This window comes from Scylla paramamosain, chromosome 16 (genome assembly GCF_035594125.1).
Source record: "Scylla paramamosain isolate STU-SP2022 chromosome 16, ASM3559412v1, whole genome shotgun sequence".
Taxonomy (NCBI): Eukaryota; Metazoa; Arthropoda; class Malacostraca; order Decapoda; family Portunidae; genus Scylla; species Scylla paramamosain.
This window is the reverse complement of record NC_087166.1, coordinates 20565489-20586061: the sequence shown is the minus strand read 5'-3', so window position 1 is coordinate 20586061 and position 20573 is coordinate 20565489. Positions and strand designations below refer to the sequence as shown.

Below are 20573 nucleotides of genomic sequence, written 5' to 3'. Positions count from 1 at the left end.
ACCCATACCCGTCATACCACGATTCATTACAACCAGTCCAGCCAGACCATGCAAAAGTAAGGGGGGGGACTCTATTTACCCCAAGCACTCTGCTCTTTTCTATACCGTCTTTCCAGCGACATTAACATTCCTCAATATAGCGTCTGGGACGGTTACGCACTCTAGGCGGTAACACTTCAGTTTCTATATCAGGTTGGAACACTGTGTCTTGAGCTGCAACTACGTACTCTTCCTCACTGTGAAACTGTTTGATCTTTTCTGCCGCTCTTTGCACCATCTTTCCCGAGAAAGGGTCTTTCACCACATAACCCCCGCCTCCTCTTAAAACTTCCACCACCTTATATGGGCCGTCCCAACGAACACACAGTTTCTTACACACTCCTGACTCTGTAGTTTCTCGCTTCACCCACACCAACGCCCCAATGTCTACCTTCTGCTCCTTGCGTTTCCTGTTGGCCGCATTACGGTATTTCCGAGTCATTTTCTCGTGTGTTTCCCGGATCAGCCGGCGGACCACATCCACGTCTTGCTCGTCACCATCAACTGCGGGTAGCCTGGCACCCACCACTCGGGGCGCATGCCGGGAGAAAAACGCGAAGAAAGGTTGTTGGGCGATACTGGTATGGACGGCGGCATTCATAGTGGCCTGACACACAGGGAGTAGGCGAGGCCACCGTAGCGGGTAACCTCGGCACATGGAAGCCAAGATGGATTTGAGCGTGCGATGGAGTCGTTCGGTGATGGCGTTCCCTTGCGGGTGGTAGGGAGTGGTGTAACAGAGGGTGATGAGGTGTTGCTGGCAGAATTGTTGGAAGATCTGGGAGGTGAACTCGCCCCCGTTGTCCAGGACGATGGAGTGAGGAGTCCCGAAGTCGGTAATGTACTGCTGCAGCGCCTCTACAATTCCCTCTGATAGTTTGTTTTTGAGTGGATAGAACTTCACAAATCGGCTAAAGTGATCTACGATAGTCAACACATATCGGTAGCCACCACTGCCTGCAATCCTATCTAAGGGCTTCTCTACTGAAGGTAATTCCTGATAAGGCTGCTGTAACCCTGGAGAGGTTTTAAATCTTTGACAGGTAAGGCAATTCTTTACGTACTGGGTTACGTCAAACTTGAGATTACACCAGTAAAACAATTCTTCGGCCTTTTTAATTGTCTTTTTCTGACCCAGGTGGCCAGAAAGCTCATGTGCATGTTCTAAAGCTTTAGGAATCAGAACCTGAGGAACTACCAATGAATAATGAATGCTGCCATCAATGTTTTCCTTAGCGTAGTACAGCAACTCATCAATTATGGTGAACTGGTGCAATATACTCTTATGATACTTTTTGGTAGGTATAGACCCTCCTTCCAGATACTCTATCATGTCTCTCCACTTAATTTCTTCCCTTTGTTGAATCTTGATTTGTTCTAAAGTCAGGCCTAAATAGTTTGGAGTAGGACATCGCTGAATGATCCTCACTGGGCGAGAGAGCTGATCGGCCACGTAGTTATACTTTCCCTTCACATATTGGATGTTGTATTGGTATTCTCTCATCTCTAGTATCCAGCGGTTCATCCTGGCAGATTTGGTCTTTCTTTTGAATATACTAGTAAGGGGCTGATGATCTGTGAATATAGTGAAGCTAGTTCCCCACAAATAATGATGGAAGTGTCTACAAGAGAGAAGTACTGCCAAGGCTTCTTTATCTGTAGCTGAGTACCTATTCTCAGTGGAGTTTAATTTTTTTGAAAAATAGCCCAAAGGTCTGACGGACCCATCCTCCTGAGTTTGACTTAAGACGCCTCCTATGTGGGTATTACTGGCATCCGTTGTTAACATGAACGGCTGGTTACTTTGCGCTCTCGCTAGTATAGGGGCCTGGGCAAGAGATCTTTTTAAGGTATCGAATGCCTCCTGACACTTGTCTGTCCAAAGGAAAGGTTGATCTTTTTTCGTTAGGTTGGTAAGTGGAGTGGCTATTTGAGCGAAATTATTGATGTGTTTCCTATAAAATCCTGCCATACCTAAAAATCGTCTCACTTCCTTGACCTTAGTGGGCGGTTTCATTTCCAATACTGCCTCTACATTCTTTGGGTCGGGTTGACTACCTTCTTGTGAAATTTTATGACCAAGAAACGTAACTTCAGTCTTTGCCATTTCGCATTTAGATAAGTTAAGCTTGACTCCGTTTTCTTTAAGTAAAGCGAAAGTTTCACTGAGTCTTTCGCTGAGTGTGGTGAAGTCTGAAGCCCAAATGATTAGGTCGTCTAAGTAATTTTTCATCCAACCCTTCTTCACGAGAGGAGCTAACAATGAGGCCATATGTCTAGTAAAGATAGCTGGAGAACAGCTTAATCCAAAAGGTAGCCTTTTAAACCTATAGAGAGTCACCCCATCACTGAAGGCTGTGAGGTCTCTGCTACCTTCCTCCAATAGAATTTGAAAATAAGCCTCCCTCATATCTAGCGTGGCATAGAACTGATGGCCAGCTGCTTGTTCAACTAATTCTTCTAGGCGGGGAAGCGGGTAAATATCAGTAGTTAGGTGCTTGTTGACATGTCGGTAGTCAAGGCACATTCTTTTACTTCCATCCGGTTTATTGACTAATACTATAGGAGAGAGCCATGCAGATGTAGATTTTTCAATGATATCTCTGTTCTCCATATCTGTTAACATGTTTGATATCAGGGTTTTTGCTTCCTCGGGGTATCGGTACCTAGGACCACGACTAGGTTCTGGATTAGAGATATTAATTTTAGCAGGAGGCCCTTTCATTAATCCAAGTTCGTTTTTGTCTACTATGAATAAATCATGGTGATTGAGAATGATATTTTTTAAGATTGTTTTCTGCTCTCTAGTAAGGTTACTCCATTTCTGTTGTCTTATCAACTCCTCGAGTCTTTGTGGCCTACTCTTTGATTCCTGACACCTTGTTTGGTCATTGTGTGGCAACAGATCATTGTGGATTTCTAGGGAAGGAGTGGCTTGCTTTTGGTGGATGACTCTGATCATCGGGGAGGAGATGTTTTCAAAAGTGCCTAATAGGGTTCCTGGTTTGATTGTTTTCCGGCCCTTAGTATCATTAATAAATGGGAGGGGGACCTTTTTATTCTCATCTACTGTCACAATCAAGGGGTGATGATTAGGCGTTAAACATGGCTGAGGCTGGATTAACAAAGTTTCTCCTGGGTTTTCTTTCACCGAGATAGGAAGAAACTGAGCTCGGTAGGGATCAAGTTTGATGGTATGAGTTAGACGGATGTGTTCTGTTTGACTGGGAGTGGTAGGAAGAATAGGTACCTCGTGAACTCGTTCCACCTTGCCTTTCTGCCTTTTGATATGATTAACAAGGTATGTGGTTTTACCACATTTTACTGTATTTGTCTTACCATTCCATTGAAAAGGAGCTTGTGAAAGTATGTCTGTCCCGAGTAAGACGTCAGCGTCAAGGTAGCTATTCGGGACTACAGGGCACCATTGTTTGTGTATAGTCTCTTCACCTACTCCTATCTCTAGTAAGGTCATCCCCAAGATTCGTAAGGGTGAACCAGTTACCCCTTGTAGTATAGGTACTGCTCGCCTTTGTGATATAGCTCCTTCTAATTTCTTTACCGCAGCCTCTGTGATTAAAGTATAGCCGCTACCAGTGTCAATGACAGCTTTAAGAATTTTCTTGTTAACTATGAGATTGATAGCGGGGGATGTGAATCCCTGGGTGAGTCATATATTCTGATTTGGTTTTCCGGGGCAGTTTTTATTTCCTCTCCAGCATCCATGCTGTCTACAGTCAAAACATGATCCACGGGCAGGTTTTCTCCAGCACTCTCTCAGCGTGTGACTATGGGTTCGACAGTGTGAGCAATATTTAGCGGGTTGTGTTGGAGAGGGGGAGGTTCTCAACCTTCCTACTTGATCAGTGAGACTTTTAATCTGCTGCTTAAGTTCCCAAATTTCCTTTGATTCCTTGGATGTTGCATTTGTTAGGTCTGGGGGATTTTGAGTTATTGGGTCAGGGCTACCAATGAGTTTTGAATTAGATTTTTCCAGTTCAGGTTTAATTCTAGCAATGGGGGAAGTATGGGCAGCCTCGAGCAGTTGGCGCTCATGTTCTACCCTGTCAATAAATTTATTAAGAGGATAATCCTCATCCAGGAAATCTTCTAGTCTAGCCTTTGCTTCTTGGGTTAAGCCCTGCCACAACTTTCTTTTGATAATTTTCTTACATTTAGGGAGTTTCTCTCCTGGAAAGCTCGTCTCTAGAGTGGCATATTTGCAAGTGAATTTGTTGGCAAATGCTTGGGGAGATTCTACCCAATCATATGTCTGTGCGTCTATGTCTCTCCACGCCCTGTCAAAGTTAACCTCTTGGGAGAATTGTGATAGAAGCAATTGTTTAATACTATTCCAGGTGTGACAATGATGTAAGGTTTGATGGTTATGTATGAGAGCCGCGAGCTCGCTGCTGACCCTACTCTTTGCAATTTGCACTTTGCGGGTGTCCTCATTGCTACTTTGCTCCACCAGTTCAATGAAAATTTGCAATTGGGTAGTTGAGTCAAGACCTTGTAGGTGGTGGAGTTCAAGAATTGGGATATCTCGGGGTTTGGTGGGAGTGCTAGGTGCTCTGTGTAAATTAGGGATGTTAGCCAAACGCCCAATTACCTGATTTTGTTGATTTAAGATTTGCTTTAGTTCCTCTACTTCCTGTTCTAAAGTGTTCAAGTCTTTCCCTTTACTTTCATGTTTAACTGCTCCCAGGCTCTCTCTGGTGTTATGATCCATTAAGTCCTGCCACGGGTCTAATCCACCCCTTGGGAGGCGAACATTATCAGTCATCTTTGCTCACATGGAAGTTTAACGTACTGGGTGTAGAACACAATCTCTCAGGGTGATTGTTAGGTGACCTGCGATACACAGTATGCGCTCAGGTTTTCTTCTTCCAGGACAATGTGTTCTACTCCACTGCCTCTCTATTGCTACTGTGACCTTCAATAACTCTTTTGATCTTACTGATTACTTGAGCTTGGCCTCTCTCATCCCAGTGAACACCATCCTCGCTCAGTTCTTGTACAAATTGAATATTATTAAAATGAATGTTTGGGGTCTTCAGGGCTCTCTTTACTCTATTATTGATTCCTACTTGGAATTTCTTATATTTCTCCACTGATATTCCCCTAGGGTTGGTCCTGGGTTCAATTTGGCAGACATGCACTAGTGATTGGCATTTGGCAGTGATTTCTTTGATGATGTTCTTAACATCGGAGAAAATCCTAGCGGGATTGGTAGATGTTTCTATGTCGTTGCTGCCTATCCACAAGATGGTCAAGTCATGTTGCCACTCGAGTACTCGATTTAACCGATCATCCTCAAAGAAAGTCCTAGCCTTTGCTCCAGGGGCTCTGAATATCCTAATTTGCACATTTGTTACCTCTAGATGCTGGGGAATCTGGCTATGCCCTACAAGTGCCACCTTCAACATTTACACTTATTTCCAGTCTCCACCTCTTTCGGTTAATCGCGAAATAAATGCCACCGCTGCTCACCAGTTTCGTGCCCTCTAAGGGGTGTGATGTTCCCTTGTGGCAGACGATAAATACAAATCCTATCACTGGATTAAGAGAAATACAAATACTGACACTTTTATGATTTTTAATAAATAATGGAATAATCCGAAATAATAATAATAAGAAAGGAATTCAGAAATACAAAATAAATGGTAGCGTACTCTTCAGTTACATAATTCCGAAATACAAAATAAATGGTAGCGTATTCTTCAATTACATAAAACTACGATGGAGATATTTTCGCGACTACTGAATTGCGGGGGAGACCAGAGAATAAATAAATAAATAACAAATATATACCCAAAAAGTATGTATAGACCTGAGGACAGTCTCACACGGTGATCTCGAACCAGGTGGTTTCACTAGTCCCGTGGAGAAAACCAACAAAAACAGAACGAAAAAATGCGAATATCTATCCACTCAGAAATAGTTTATCAACAGGAATATCTGAGGGGAATCCAAGAGGGTCTGAGGAGAATCCGAGAGAGACTGGCTTTAGTAAAATTATTGTTAAATAAACACTTACTTAATATTACAGGAATGGAGGGGGAGACTATCAGACTGCATGCTCACCTGAGGAGAATCCGAGAGAGACTGGCTTTGCTTGTGAGGAAATCGGCGGGAAACTAAGGATAAAGGTTTCCAATGGGGAAATTTATTAAGTTATAATTTTGTTTTTAGTAGGGGGGGGGGAGGGCGACTAGGTTGTGAGTTCAGGGATGAAAAATATGAATAATTAAGTTACTGTTTACTTTATAGTTGTTACTTTAAGAAGTTTAATTCAATGGACTTTTGAAATCAATTGGGGAATTAGTCAAAGTCTGGTATCTCTTCCCGGCTTGCGTAGCAACAAGGGTGATAGGATAGCGAAGCAAAGAAGACTTATCAGATTCGTCAACCTCATTGGCGCGGCGTAATTATCTGGGGTTTGTTTGGGCTGGTTTAAGACCTTACCATTATAGAATTAATTTTATCGTATTAAGGGCTCCCCATTCTCTGGGATTAGGTGAAAAATTCGCCTCTATAACCTGGCCAAGCAGGAGAAATTACGTTTATTCACGGGGTAAATTTGTTATAGAAGTGGTCAACACAGTGACGCTGAGAGGGGGGGGGGGAAAGCAAGGACAAAAGGACACTGAGGAGAGGAGGGGAAGGGGAGGGGTTAGTCACATGGTACTGAGATTCTGGTCACCCCCGCACACTACATGGGCCTTAGCCTAGGAAAAAAATAGAAATATACATAATTAATTTCCCAGCACTACAGGACACTTCAGCCATGTGTCGAAAATCGCACAGACACAGACACTCAAAGCAAAATAGTACATCCTCTATTATCGTGCAGCGATAATCGTTGAACAATCCCTGTAGAGCAATTATCATGATAATCGCACTGATTAAAACGAACCTTTAATTATGTGGGCTCCACGGGTGGTGAATCTCCTGGTTAGGTTAGGTAGCGCTAGGTTTGGTTATTGTCCTTAAGGGGGTCCATGGGGAGTGAAGTCCTGCGGTTAGGTTAGATCAGGTCAGTCTACAAATTTCCCAGTTTTCAAAGTTTGGCAAATGAAGCTTAGACATTTTCATGAATGTCCAAATTTAGCCTAATTTGACTTTCATTCCCCAACCCACCATCCCAGACTCCAAAAGAAAAAAAAAATCCATTTCCCCAAGCTTGTTGGGGATAAAAAGAGAAAAAGAAGATGGGATGTAGTGCATTAAACTGCAATTTCTCTGGCTAGTAGCCTATAGGGGATCCAGGATAGGCCCAGACGCAGGATAGGCCCCCTAAATCACACAATCCCTTGCAGGTGCCAGAAGCTTGTTAGGAGAAAGAAGAGGAATTATGTGATAGTGTTATTGTAAAATTTTATCAGAGGTAAACATGGCTAATCAAGAACTTGCGGCCATGAATAAGGCACAAAATTAAAAACAGATTGATGTTTTTATCATGTCCTGATCTGTTGTTTGACAGCAAAAACAGCTCAGTCTCATTAGCTTCATTGCGATAAAGTTCAAGGTGCTTAGTAAGACAACTGGGGGGAAAAAAGGCTTTTTTTTGCTAATATTTTTCCTTGGCCAGTTGCCCTCTTACATATATATATATATATATATATATATATATATATATATATATATATATATATATATATATATATATATGATTTACTCTGACCCTCTTTACAGTAACTTCATCCCAAATGAACAATGTCAAAACGTTGATTGAACACAAAAAAATGTAAATCCAAAGCTTATGTTTGAAGTAAGCAGCTCCGTATGTAAGCTTCGGTGTTGGCAACGTTTGTGGCAAGTCAAAACACAGAGCAAAAACTTTTTTGCTCTCAATGTAAGTATATATTCTAGGGAAGAAAAGGCCAATAGAGCACATCTACTGCTGCCTTCGCAACTATAGTTTGTTCCCAGGTCACTATTTGGTGTTCTTACAGCTTGTTTTATCTATTTTAGTCCTTGGGGTATTAAGGATGAAATTTTACTTCCTTAACAGGTTTCACGTTCACCTCCATAACCTCATAATCTTTTCTTGTTACCTTTATACTAATTCAACTGTTGCTTGAGATCCATTACTCATACTTTACCTTGGGTAGACCTAAGGCTCCTTGTTAACTCGTCCACAGTATTTTGCAGGAAATTAATCTTTCCGTGAACCTGGTTTAAAAATTATTCCAAGAGAACTTGTGTAAGCCTGTTCATGGGAGACTGTTGTAGTTTTTAATATTGCAATGAGAATCAACAGCAATGAAATCCATTGTGTGGGCAATATGATTTTAGCAGGGGGTGTGAATAATCTCATAATCATAATCCTGACAGAGGGAAATGTATCATCATTAGGGGTAATTCCGATCAACACAAAAACCGTGTTTACACAATCGAGTGGAGCAATTCCAAGCAATACAAAAACCGTCTTTACAACGAGTTGCTCTGCAGCTGTTTGCTGAGAAACATGAGTGTTGTATTCTGGAAAATGATCCAGGATATCACTATTGTGATAATACTTAGTGATGGTTTGACTTTATAACTCAGCCATCCTTTATTAGAAAATAGCTAAATAAATAATTAGACCAATAGATATATGATAGCGGTACATGTCTGTATGAGTTTCGATTCAGTGATGAATGTCTATATTGGCCAGCACATATCAGTCGCATTGACACTGACACATTGATGACATGTGGACGCTGTAATTTGCTGAATTGAAATTTTATTGTGGCGGCAGAGGAAAGGAATTGCAGGAGACCAGTAGAACTGCACTGAGCTGTAGGAGGTAGCATAGGGAAGCTGACCCGAATCGGTGGAAGCTGTGAGAAGGGCTCAATCTGGGTCGTAGCGATTTATATATATATATATATATATATATATATATATATATATATATATATATATATATATATATATATATATATATATATATATATATATATATATATATATATATATATATATATATATATATATATATATATATATATATATATATATATATATATATATATATATATATATATATATATATATATATATATACACACAATCTACAAAAGTAGATTAAGGACCTAATTGCTTGCTTTTTGAGTGTATCTAATCATAATTATGGGTAGTTGGGGTGGTTGGGGATGATGTGGCGTTTGGTGTAGTTGAGGGTGACATCGCGCTTCGTGTTGGGTGGTTCATAACCGCAGGTCAAGGCAATATGAGGCGACCTTAAGAGCATTGTCAGTGACGTTGTTAGCCAACCAACCCAGACCTCCTTACATACCACCACCACCACCTACCTCCAACCTGCCATTTGGATTATGTGTGATATTCTTTGGTTAACTGTGGTGTATTGCCTGCGCACAAAATAAAAAAAGAGACGTCTAGTTTGTTTTGTACAGCCTGTTAGTCTCTCCAACAGTAAATGTGCAGAACTCATTCGCTCCCAGTATTGACAGTGCTGAAATACATACTCGAATTGGCTCGTTACAGTAGTGTCAAGAGTGGATTAAAACATTGAAGAGAAGCATGTCCAGTGTCCTTGCGGACTATCGTGAAGATGGCTCACCAGTACGGTGGTAGAGTAATGCATAGAAGCGGTAGCGATTCAGAGGCTCAACAGGGCTGGGGGACTTACTGGAAATAATAACATGTGGCAAATGTTATTATTTCCAGTAGGTCCCCCAGCCCTGCTTAGCCTCTGAAACTTAGAAACAGGCAACCGCAAGCTTCTGAGGAACTAAAGGAAATAATGCAAGTGGGTTTCAGTGCTGTAAGAGATGAGACACACAATAATTCAGCTGAGAGACCTGCAAACAAATGAAAGCCAAAGTAAAAGAAAAAAGAGGAACATGTGAAGAGTGGATTGGAAAAGTGTCAAATCAAAGTTTCGTTTGTAGTGCTAGCATTATAGTTTCTGGTTGGTCAGCTGGAGAATTTTGGAGGCGTGTGATGGCCAAAAGAAGGGAACGGAGTTTGCTCACATCGACCATGAAGCAGATGGAGGATGCACCCTTTGTGGTGGGAGACAGGGGAGTCTCGGCGCTATGTCAGTTCCACTAGGTCTATGTGTTCAACTGGAACTCCCTTCCACCCATGTAAGGACTTCCGGGGCTCGTGTCTTCTATACTTCACCCACCCTTCTGAAGGTACCAGGCTTCACAACTCCACCTGTATCACCAAAGCCACACTATGCGAAAGAAGCTGCAGGACTTCGATGGGAGCGTTTCCCTGGAAGCGTATTTGGTCCATCATCTACTGTACAGGGATGGGATGAGTCAGAGAAGGCAGCGCAGCTGGTGTCCTGCCTCAGGGGTCCGGCAGTTAAGATTCTTGTGCATCTTCCCACTGCACAACGCGTTTCCTCTCGCTGCATTACCGAATTGCTGAAAAGGAGGTTCAGTCACTAATACAAGGATGTGGCATTCCAGACCAGGTTTAGGATGTGGGTCAGATGGAGCGGGGAGTCCCTTCAACAGCTGGCCCATGAGTGCTGGCCCTGTAGTGCTGGTGCATAAGGCATATGCGGGGGCTACGAAAGGAGCTGGTGGTGGTGCTATTGCGGGACAAGTTCATTGAAGCACTAGAAGACCTGCAGCTGGTGATTTACATCAAGCAAGCACATTCTATGGACTTACAAGAGGCACTGGCGCGTGCCCTTGGGTTTGAGCCCTTCTTGACAACCAGTCATGGAAATTGGGAGGAATCTCAAATTTCGCCGCTGCCAGGCCGAAGAATTTCCGACTGAATTGAGGTCTGATAGTTCTTGTGGGGCGTGCTAGAATTGTGGCGCATTGAGTGCCGAGAACCGCACAGGAGAAGAACGCAAGGGAGGCCTTGATTGCTGAACCTGTCCTGTTGCTGAAGGTGTAGCCACCTTAGCCACCTCTCTAGCTAACATAGCCACCAAAATTCTGGAACTAAGGGTCCTTCACCAGCCAGAACATTCGCGGCCCCACTCACATTAGGGAATCACAGCTTTGCAGTCACTTCTGTACAAATGGAGGGTACCGTTAATGGGAAACCGTGCCGTCTGACTATCGATATGGGAGATGAGAGGACATTCTGACGTCGTGTCAGACAAGAACATTCCTATGTCCTCTCGGAAGCTGTGTGGGGTTACCAGGCACTGCATTGAGCTTAAGGGACCTGTGAAAATGAAAATAGAGCAAAGCAATGAAGAAGTATTTTTGGCAGACCCAGAGGAACCTTGTCTCCCTGGGATGGTATACCTTACACAGAGTCAACAGTGTGTTCATCTTGGGAGAGGGAAAGTACATGTCCGAAAACACAGAGGTGCCCATGCTCCCGATTACAGCTTGTGCAGACGTAATCGTAGCCGAGGCTACCTGCATACCACCAAAAACAGAAACTCGGGTGAAGTGCTTTCTGTCCTGAAGGTTGAGCAGCGATGGTGGATTGGTGTAATCCTCCATGGAACAACAATAGCAGACGGTATAGTGGTTGCCATGAGCCTTCTGTAGCCGGATAAGGAGGAAGTGATGGTGCTGATGGCCAGTCTCTTCTATGAAGAGCGCACAATACCGACAGGAACAATGCTGGGGACCTGTGACGAGGTAGAACGAACTCAAAGGCCAACACTTAGTGGATCAGGGGGCAGGTCCACCATTAGCAGCGTGCCTTCTTATTTTTCATATAAGAGGAGCACCGGAGAAGGGCAACAAAAATTGCAAAAAAAAAAAAAAAGAAAAAGAAAAAAAAAAGCCCACTGAGATTCCGATCCCCAAACTGAGACGAAAGCGTCCATCCCCCTCCTCCCCTCCCACATGAGTCATTCTTTCGTGACCACTGAGAGCTCAGTGTGGCGCGTTTCCCACACTTCCCGAGTCAGTCACATTTGGTAGCTTGGAGGAGACCGTTGTATTGTGGTAGGCAGCGTTTTTTTCAAGGAGACCAAGCGGAATACAGTTAGGCGGACCAGCTGCTATAACAGAGTATTAGATTAATTTACTGGAGTATGTCCCTGCTTATTATATACATAGTGTTATGGGTCTCCATCAGCTTGCCTATAAGTGCACTCTTGTAGGGCACTCAGCGTATATTACATATTAGGACATGACTCCTCATCTTTTCGGGAATCGACTACTTGGTGTGTGCAATGAGAACTCATAGACTCTCCTGCTGTCTCGTGGACACTTCGTTGGTGTCTATATTGTTTCGTTAAATGTTACTGCGATCTGGAGAGTTCTCAATGCCTTTAGACACAGAGGATTAGTGTATGATGCCTTGCAGTAGATTATCTTTCTTTCTCGGGCTGTGTCATTTCTGAAAGGGGACAGAGTTTGTCTTCTGGGAAGTTGGATGTAATATTGCAAAGCAGAGTTCTGCGGAAGTGGGAGGATTTTGTCTTGTTGTTTGTGAGGGTGATGTTCCATAGAACATTATCATCTATATATATATTTTTGTCGTTTGTTGAAACTGTCTCTCTCATGAACGTGGTTGGCGATTCTTTCCCAGCTGTTAGAGTTGGTTGTTGTTGTAATACTTCCTTGTCTGCGGGTAGGAGAAACAGACTGGCGATCTCATGTGTGTAACCTGGTGTTATGGTTCAAGAGTCTAGAGAGGACTTTGTAACCCATCTTAAGCCCTGTTCCCCATGACGTAGGGGATGACTTGGGGGAAGCTAGTCCATTCGAGGCAGCTATGGGAAGGGCAGGAATCTGAGGTCATAACAATATATATATTATATATATATATATATATATATATATATATATATATATATATATATATATATATATATATATATATATATATATATATATATAATATAATAATATTATATTATATATATATATATATATATATATATATATATATATATATATATATATATATATATATATATATATATATATATATATATATATATATATATATATATATATATATCTTTTTACTTCTCTCTGAACTGCCGCGACAGACTCGCTGACAAAAAGGCAGCAAGAATTGGTGCATACAATGAGGCAGAGCAACCAGGAGCCCTTGCTTCCTCTGTGTAGTGTGGCTAGGCAGCTGAGGGAGCCTGTACCCTTCCTGGTTCCTCCCCAAGGACACCCCCAGCCTTCCACTCTTCCTGTCTCCTCACCCCACATGTCCCTACCCTCCATTATGGCGGCGCGCCACACCACATCCCGCCGATATACGCCGCCCAATAGTGAGCTGACAATAGTGCCAGCTAATGTGAGAGGGTTTCGCACAAACATTGGTGAACTCACACACAGTGTTATAACCAGACACAGGGCAGACATTGTGTTTGCGTGTGAAACCTTCCTGGACGTCGGTGTGCCACAGACCTTTGACTGTGCGCGAAGGTACTCGCCATGGCTGAGAAAAGACTGCTCTACACAGGATGGGAACGTGGCATTCTGTTATAAAGACACGGTGAATGTCCAGGTAATGGAGCCTCCAGGCAGTATATCCAGGAACTGGAGATACTAACGCTGAAAGTGACAGACAGTGTCAGTAAAGGTGTGTTGCTCATTGGCTGTTAACGCTCCCTCTCGCAGGGGACAGCAGTGATAGATTTTTTGATAGCGAACTTGGACGCTATGATGCAGCCAGCATGTGTGACAGTGGTGATAGTGGGGGAGTTGAACCAACACATCGCGCGTAATGCCTTCAATACTTTACTAGTGGTGCAGAGCTTTGCTGCCTTCCCCACACACACAGGTCTAGGTCGTCCCTGGTGACGGACCTCCCAGCCCACACTGTTCACTACTCACCACTGGACTTCGTGGACACCTCAGACCATGTGGCTATGCTCACCAAGCTCCACTTTCGCAGGCCACGTGAGGAGTGCTGCATCCACACACTCTGGGAGTGGGAGGCTACCAACTGAGGAGCAGTGAAAGCTGCTCTGAGGGGGGACAGACTGGCAGGACTTAAAGCGTGGCGACACTGACCTGGAGGCGAGGCGGCTCACCGAGATTGTCCACGCCCTGCAGGCCCGCTGGGTGCTGCACTCCTAGTAGAATACCAATGCTTCTGACCAACCTTGATTTGGGCTTGAGTGTCGCACTGCCTCTAACGCCAAGTACGGCGCCTGGCGAGCTTATAAGGGGCACCCAACGATGAGGAACAGGCTAAGGCATCGTGAGGCGGCCCAGCATATGAGGGGCACTCGGGAGTGGACTGTAGAACAATGGAAGGAAAACCTCAGGGAAAAATTGAGAGGTGGCCAACTGGGCACAAGGAGGTGGTGGAGCCTTGTGAAGGAGCAGAAGAGCGACGAGCGAGTCACCACCATCCCTTCTCTCGTGCGGGGAGACGGCAGCATGGCTCACACCCCCCAGGACAAAGCAAACCTATTGGCCAAACACTTTGTTGGAAAAATATGCATTCCAAACAATGAGAAAACTCTTGCCATTCTGTGCGTTTTTTTTTTTTATGTAGGAAGGACACTGGCCAAGGGCAACAAAAATCTTATAAAAAAAAAATGCCCACTGAAATGCCAGTCCCATAAAAGGGTCAAAGCAGTGGTCAAAAATTGATGGATAAGTGTTCTGAGACCTCCCTCTTCAAGAAATTCAAGTCATAGGAAGGTGGAAATACAGAAGCAGGCAGGGAGTTCCAGAGTTTACCAGAGAAAGGGATGAATGATTGAGAATACTGGTTAACTCTTGCGTTAGAGAGGTGGACAGAATAGGGGTGAGAAGAAGAAGAAAGTCTTGTGCAGCGAGGCCGCGGAAGGAGGGGAGGCATGCAGTTAGCAAGATCAGAAGAGCAGTTAGCATGAAAATAGCGGTAGAAGACAGCTAGAGATGCAACATTGCGGCTGTGAGAGAGAGGCTGAAGACAGTCAGTTAGAGGAGAGGAGTTGATGAGACGAAAAGCTTTTGATTCCACCCTGTCTAGAAGAGCAGTATGAGTGGAACCTCCCCAGACATGTGAAGCATACTCCATACATGGACGGATAAGGCCCTTGTACAAAGTTAGCAGCTGGGGGGCGGGGTGAGAAAAACTGGCGGAGACGTCTCAGAACACCTAACTTCATAGAAGCTGTTTTAGCTAGAGATGAGATGTGAAGATTCCAGTTCAGATTAAAAGTAAAGGACAGACCGAGGATGTTCAGTGTAGAAGAGGGGGACAGTTGAGTGTCATCGAAGAAGAGGGGATAGTTGTCTGGAAGGTTGTGTCGAGTTGATAGATGGAGGAATTGAGTTTTTGAGGCATTGAACAATACCAAGTTTGCTCTGCCCCAATCAGAAATTTTAGAAAGATCAGAAGTCAGGCGTTCTGTGGCTTCCCTGCGTGATATATTTACCTCCTGAAGGCTTGGACGTCTATGAAAAGACGTGGAAAAGTGCAGGGTGGTATCATCAGCGTAGGAGTGGATAGGACAAGAAGTTTGTTTAGAAGATCATTAATGAATAATAAGAAGAGAGTGGGTGACAGGACAGAACCCTGAGGAACACCACTGTTAATAGATTTAGGAGAAGAACAGTGACCGTCTACCACAGCAGCAATAGAAGGGTCAGAAAGGAAACTTGAGATGAAGTTACAGAGAGAAGGATAAAAACCGTAGGAGGGTAGTTTGGAAATCAAAGCTTTGTGCCAGACTCTATCAAAAGCTTTTGATATGTCCAAGGCAACAGCAAAAGTTTCAGAAACCAAAATCTCTAAAAGAGGATAACCAAGACTCAGTAAGGAAAGCCAGAAGATCACCAGTAGAGCGGCCTTGACGGAACCCATACTGGCGATCAGATAGAAGGTTGTGAAGTGATAGATGTTTAAGAATCTTCCTGTTGAGGATAGATTCAAAAACTTTAGATAGGCAGGAAATTAAAGTAATAGGACGGTAGTATGAGGGATTATAACGGTCACCCTTTTTAGGAACAGGTTGAATGTAGGCAAACTTCCACCAAGAAGGAAAGGTAGATGTTGACAAAGCTGAAAGAATTTGACTAGGCAAGGTGCAAGCACGGAGGCACAGTTTCGGAGAACAATAGGAGGGACCCCATCAGGACCATAAGCCTTCCAAGGGTTTATGCCAGCCAGGGCATGGAAAACATCATTGTGAAGAATTTTGATACGTGGCATGAAGTAGTCAGAGGGTGGAGGAGAGGGAGGAACAAGCCGAGAATCGTCCAAGGTAGAGTTTTTAGCAAAGTTTTGAGCGAAGAGTTCAGCTTTAGAAATAGATGTGATAGCAGTGGTGCCATCTGGTTGAAATAGAGGAGGGAAAGAAGAAGCAAAGTTATTGGAGATATTTTTGGCTAGATGCCAGAAATCACGAGAGGAGTTAGATCTTGAAAGGTTTTGACATTTTCTGTTAATGAAGGAGTTTTTGGCTAGTTGGAGAACAGACTTGGTATGGTTCCGGCCAGAAATATAAAGTGCATGAGATTCTGGTGATGGAAGGCTTAAGTACCTTTTGTGGGCCACCTCTCTATCATGTATAGCACGAGAACAAGCTGCTTTAAACTAAGGTTTGGAAGGTTTAGGACGAGAAAAAGAGTGAGGAATGTATGCCTCCATGCCAGACACTATCACCTCTGTTATGCGCTCAGCACACAAAGACGGATCTCTGACACGGAAGCAATAGTCATTCCAAGGAAAATCAGCAAAATACCTCCTCAGGTCCCCCCAACTAGCAGAGGCAAAACGCCAGAGGCACCTTCGCTTAGGGGGATCCTGAGAAGGGATTGGAGTGATAGGACAAGATAAAGATATGAGATTGTGATCGGAGGAGCCCAACGGAGAAGAAAGGGTGACAGCATAAGCAGAAGGATTAGAGGTCAGGTAAAGGTCAAGAATGTTGGGTGTATCTCCAAGACAGTCAGGAATACGAGTAGGGTGTTGCACCAATTGCTCTAGGTCATGGAGGATAGCAAAATTGTAGGCTAGTTCACCAGGATGGTCAGTGAAGGGAGAGGAAAGCCAAAGCTGGTGGTGAACATTGAAGTCTCCAAGAATGGAGATCTCTGCAAAAGGGAAGAGGGTCAGAATGTGCTCCACTTTGGAAGTTAAGTAGTCAAAGAATTTCTTATAGTCAGAGGAGTTAGGTGAGAGGTATACAGCACAGATAAATTTTGTATGAGAGTGACTCTGTAGTCGTAGCCAGATGGTGAAAAACTCGGAAGATTCAAGAGTGTGGGCACGAAAGCAGGTTAAGTCATTGCGCACATAAACGCAGCATCCAGCTTTGGATCGAAAATGAGGATAGAGAAAGTAGGAGGGAACAGAAAAGGGGCTACTGTCAGTTGCCTCAGACACCTGAGTTTCAGTGAGGAAAAGAAGATGAGGTTTAGAAGAGGAGAGGTGGTGTTCTACAGATTGAAAATTAGATATTAGACCGCGAATGTTGCAGAAGTTAATGAAGAAAAAGTTGAGGGGGGTGTCAAGACACTTAGGGTCGTCGACAGAAAGGCAGTCCGACCTGGGGACATTTATGGTCCCCTCCCCAGATGGGGACTCCGAGGCTGGTGTAGGAGTCGCCATGATGATTTTAAAATTTTTGAGTGAAGGGTGTGTGTGTTATTAGGTGCTTGTAGTTTTGTGTGGAGGAAGAGAGTTGTCTTTAGATGGCAGGCTGTGACTGCCCCTTGTGTTGTGAGACACAAAGGGAAACGTTCAGTGAGGTCACAGCTGGGTTTAATGATAAGTTCACAGCACCCCTTGAACAGTGCTTTAGACCTCACTGGGAGTAATTCTCGTTTCGGCAGGTGTCTACTACCTCAGCGTGGAGAAGTTGAGTATCATCAGCATACTGTGTTAAAGAACATTAATTTATCCTTTCATTAAGGTCATTGAATAGAGGTCAATTAAGGTCAATTCAATTCAAAATTGAATTGAATCTTGAGGGACTCCTTAAGCTATGTTCAACTTATTAGATATTATGGTATTCAAACGGACAGACTGAGCTTTATTTTCACTGTAACTTTTGAACCAGAAGGAGTCAATTTTAAGTGCAGAACATTTCCTTAAAAGGATCTCATGACTAACACTGTCGAAAGCTTTTGAGAGGTTACACAAGGTAAACATTGTAATTTTCTTAGAATCTATGTTACTAAATATTTTGTTTGTGATAACTGTAAGTGTAGACTCTGTTGACAGTTTCCGACGTAATCCATGCTGGGTGTTAGACAGTAGTTGACTAGATTCCGAGAAATGCATGAGCTGATTAATGACAACTTTTTATAATATTTTAGATATAAAAGGTAATAATAGATTGGTAAAAAAATATTTGGGTCATTAACATCACCGGTTTTGAATACTGGTACAATTTTCAGGGTGTAGGAAAGTTGTCTGTTACAGTTCAAGTATTAATTATACAAATCAAGTAAAAGGCTATAACACAGAGTGCATCCTTGATAAATCTCATTGAAATGCCATCAGAACCTAAAGAACTAGTTTCTTTTAGACTTTTAATCGTAGGGGTAATAGTTTCAACATTTACAGGACGAGGTCTATAAAGGTTGCCGTCACCTAACACCTCATTAAAATTATTTACAGTTGATACATTTTTACCATGGAGGAGTTCTTGCGTTCGTTCATACGTATTCTTCCCAACATTTGCAAAATGAAAATCAAATTCATTGACTTTGTTAGTTATGTTTTCTAAGTTATGTTCGTTGAAATTGTATTTACGATCAGGAACAATGTCTTTTATAATTTTCCAGGTGTTAGAGATGTTACCTTTTGTGTGTAAATGTTTATGGTAATATTCTGTTTTACCCGCTGTTATTAGAGTATTTACACGCTTTTTTTTTTTTTTCTTGCTCATACTGTTTTTGTAAAGTTACATTATGTCGATCAGATTTAAGTTTTATGCGAGTATTGTTTCTAAGGATCTAAGCTTCACATATGTCATCATTCATCCATGGTGCAAATGGTCTTGATAAAATTTTTCGTAAAAATATTAACCTATGTGTTTACATCATCAGTGTCCATGATATTAAAATATTATGTTTTTTGCAAAAGTTTAAAACAAGAAGCGTCTTTGGTATAGTTCCCGAAATGACGAAAAGATCGAGCAACAGGCGGTTTCTTAGGTTTAGTAATATCAACAGTGATACTAATAAGGTCATGATCTCTGATTTCTTGCCGAACAACATCCCAGGATTTAATTAGCTCATGTTTATCAATGATAGCAAGATCCAGCAATGTTGATAATGTAGCGGTAATCCTCGTCGGTTTATTTACAATTTGAGTTAATTTGTTATTTTCATGATCTTATTAAACTTGTTATCATTGCCAAACAAATTATTGTTAAAATCACCAAGAATAAAAGATGCCTTATTTCTCATGCAAGCCATTCTTAAAACATCCTATATATAACCAAAAGTAACAACCGGAACTTTGGGATGCCGGTATATACATTCAATAACGATTGCTGGTAACTTGCGACATTGTACCGTTACCCATATGTCTTCAATGCCTGTTTGCCTGGGAACCTTTAAGTCATTAAGTCAACTACATTTGCAGACAAGACATCCTTGACATAAATGCAAGCACCACCACCACGCTCACTGTCACATCGAAATATGTTAGAATTTGGTAGACTGACGAAAAACATCAGGGGTATAGGGAAGAAGCCATGACTCACTGATACATAAGATATCAATATTTCTCTCTTTGCTACTTAATTAATATTATGTTTTAAAGACTGAGAGTTTAAGTGTTCGATGATCAAAGAATTTCCTTTACTGTTCACAATGACAAGTTCTTCGCCATTCTCCTATGTGCTATAGTGCCGACACAGGCGACTTTTGTGTCCTACGCGTTGGCAGATAGTACATACAATTTTGTGGTCAGATCTACAGTTAGCTTGCACATGATTAAATTCACCACAGTTAAAGCATGCCACCTTTCACCTACTATAAAGTTCGGGGTAATTCAATGACTTCTTTGCCCATACTCTGTGTTATTATTGTGTATTTCCCGCCTCTCACACCCTGGAGTAGGTTTGTGGTTGTAAGGTAAGGGAATTCTACTCCTATTTTCGAAGACCGAGTTGTAAGAGCTGAGATTATTGTGAGTCTTTTGAGTAACTTCCTCAGGCTCTTTCCTCAGTGCTGAAGCGTATGTGTTGTTGCTGTGTCCTCCTTTGGCGTCATCTCTACCTGCTCCCCGTTGTCCTGCCGTCATTCTCTCTCAGGTGGGAGATGAGAGGATGTCCTTAGTGCAGGTGTAGGGCGGGGGCGAGGAAGAGCTCCCTGAGTAGGAGTAGTGAAGGGGCGAGGTGGAGCTCTCCAAGCGGACGTATTGGAGGCATCGGAGAAACCTGTATTGGCCTGTTGTTGACGTAAAAGGGAGCCCTCAGGTCATATGGTTCCTACGCACTGAAGGAAGCAGCATGGGCGGGTGAGCTGAAAGGTCGCCGGGAGTTGCCTTGATATATATATGCCAGCTCTATATACTTGCCAGCTCTTTGTACTCTATAGGTGTTCCAAGAATTCTTAACTTCATCTCATTTAGAACAAAAATGAAAGTCTGGCACTGTTTCTTGATGGTGCTTAATAACTTGATCGCACCGAGTCTATTCAGCGTAAACTCTGAGTCCTCTT

General features: G+C 42.8%; 1 long non-coding RNA gene across 1 annotated transcript; it reads right to left on the bottom strand.

Annotated features, from left to right (window-relative positions):
* Nucleotides 1-5621: 5621 nt before the first annotated feature.
* Nucleotides 5622-6797, bottom strand: LOC135108121 (uncharacterized). The gene is made up of 2 exons (XR_010272153.1): nt 6127-6797; nt 5622-6021 (listed from the first exon to the last, which is right to left on the bottom strand). It is a non-coding gene; the product is annotated as an uncharacterized LOC135108121 (long non-coding RNA).
* Nucleotides 6798-20573: the final 13776 nt, after the last annotated feature.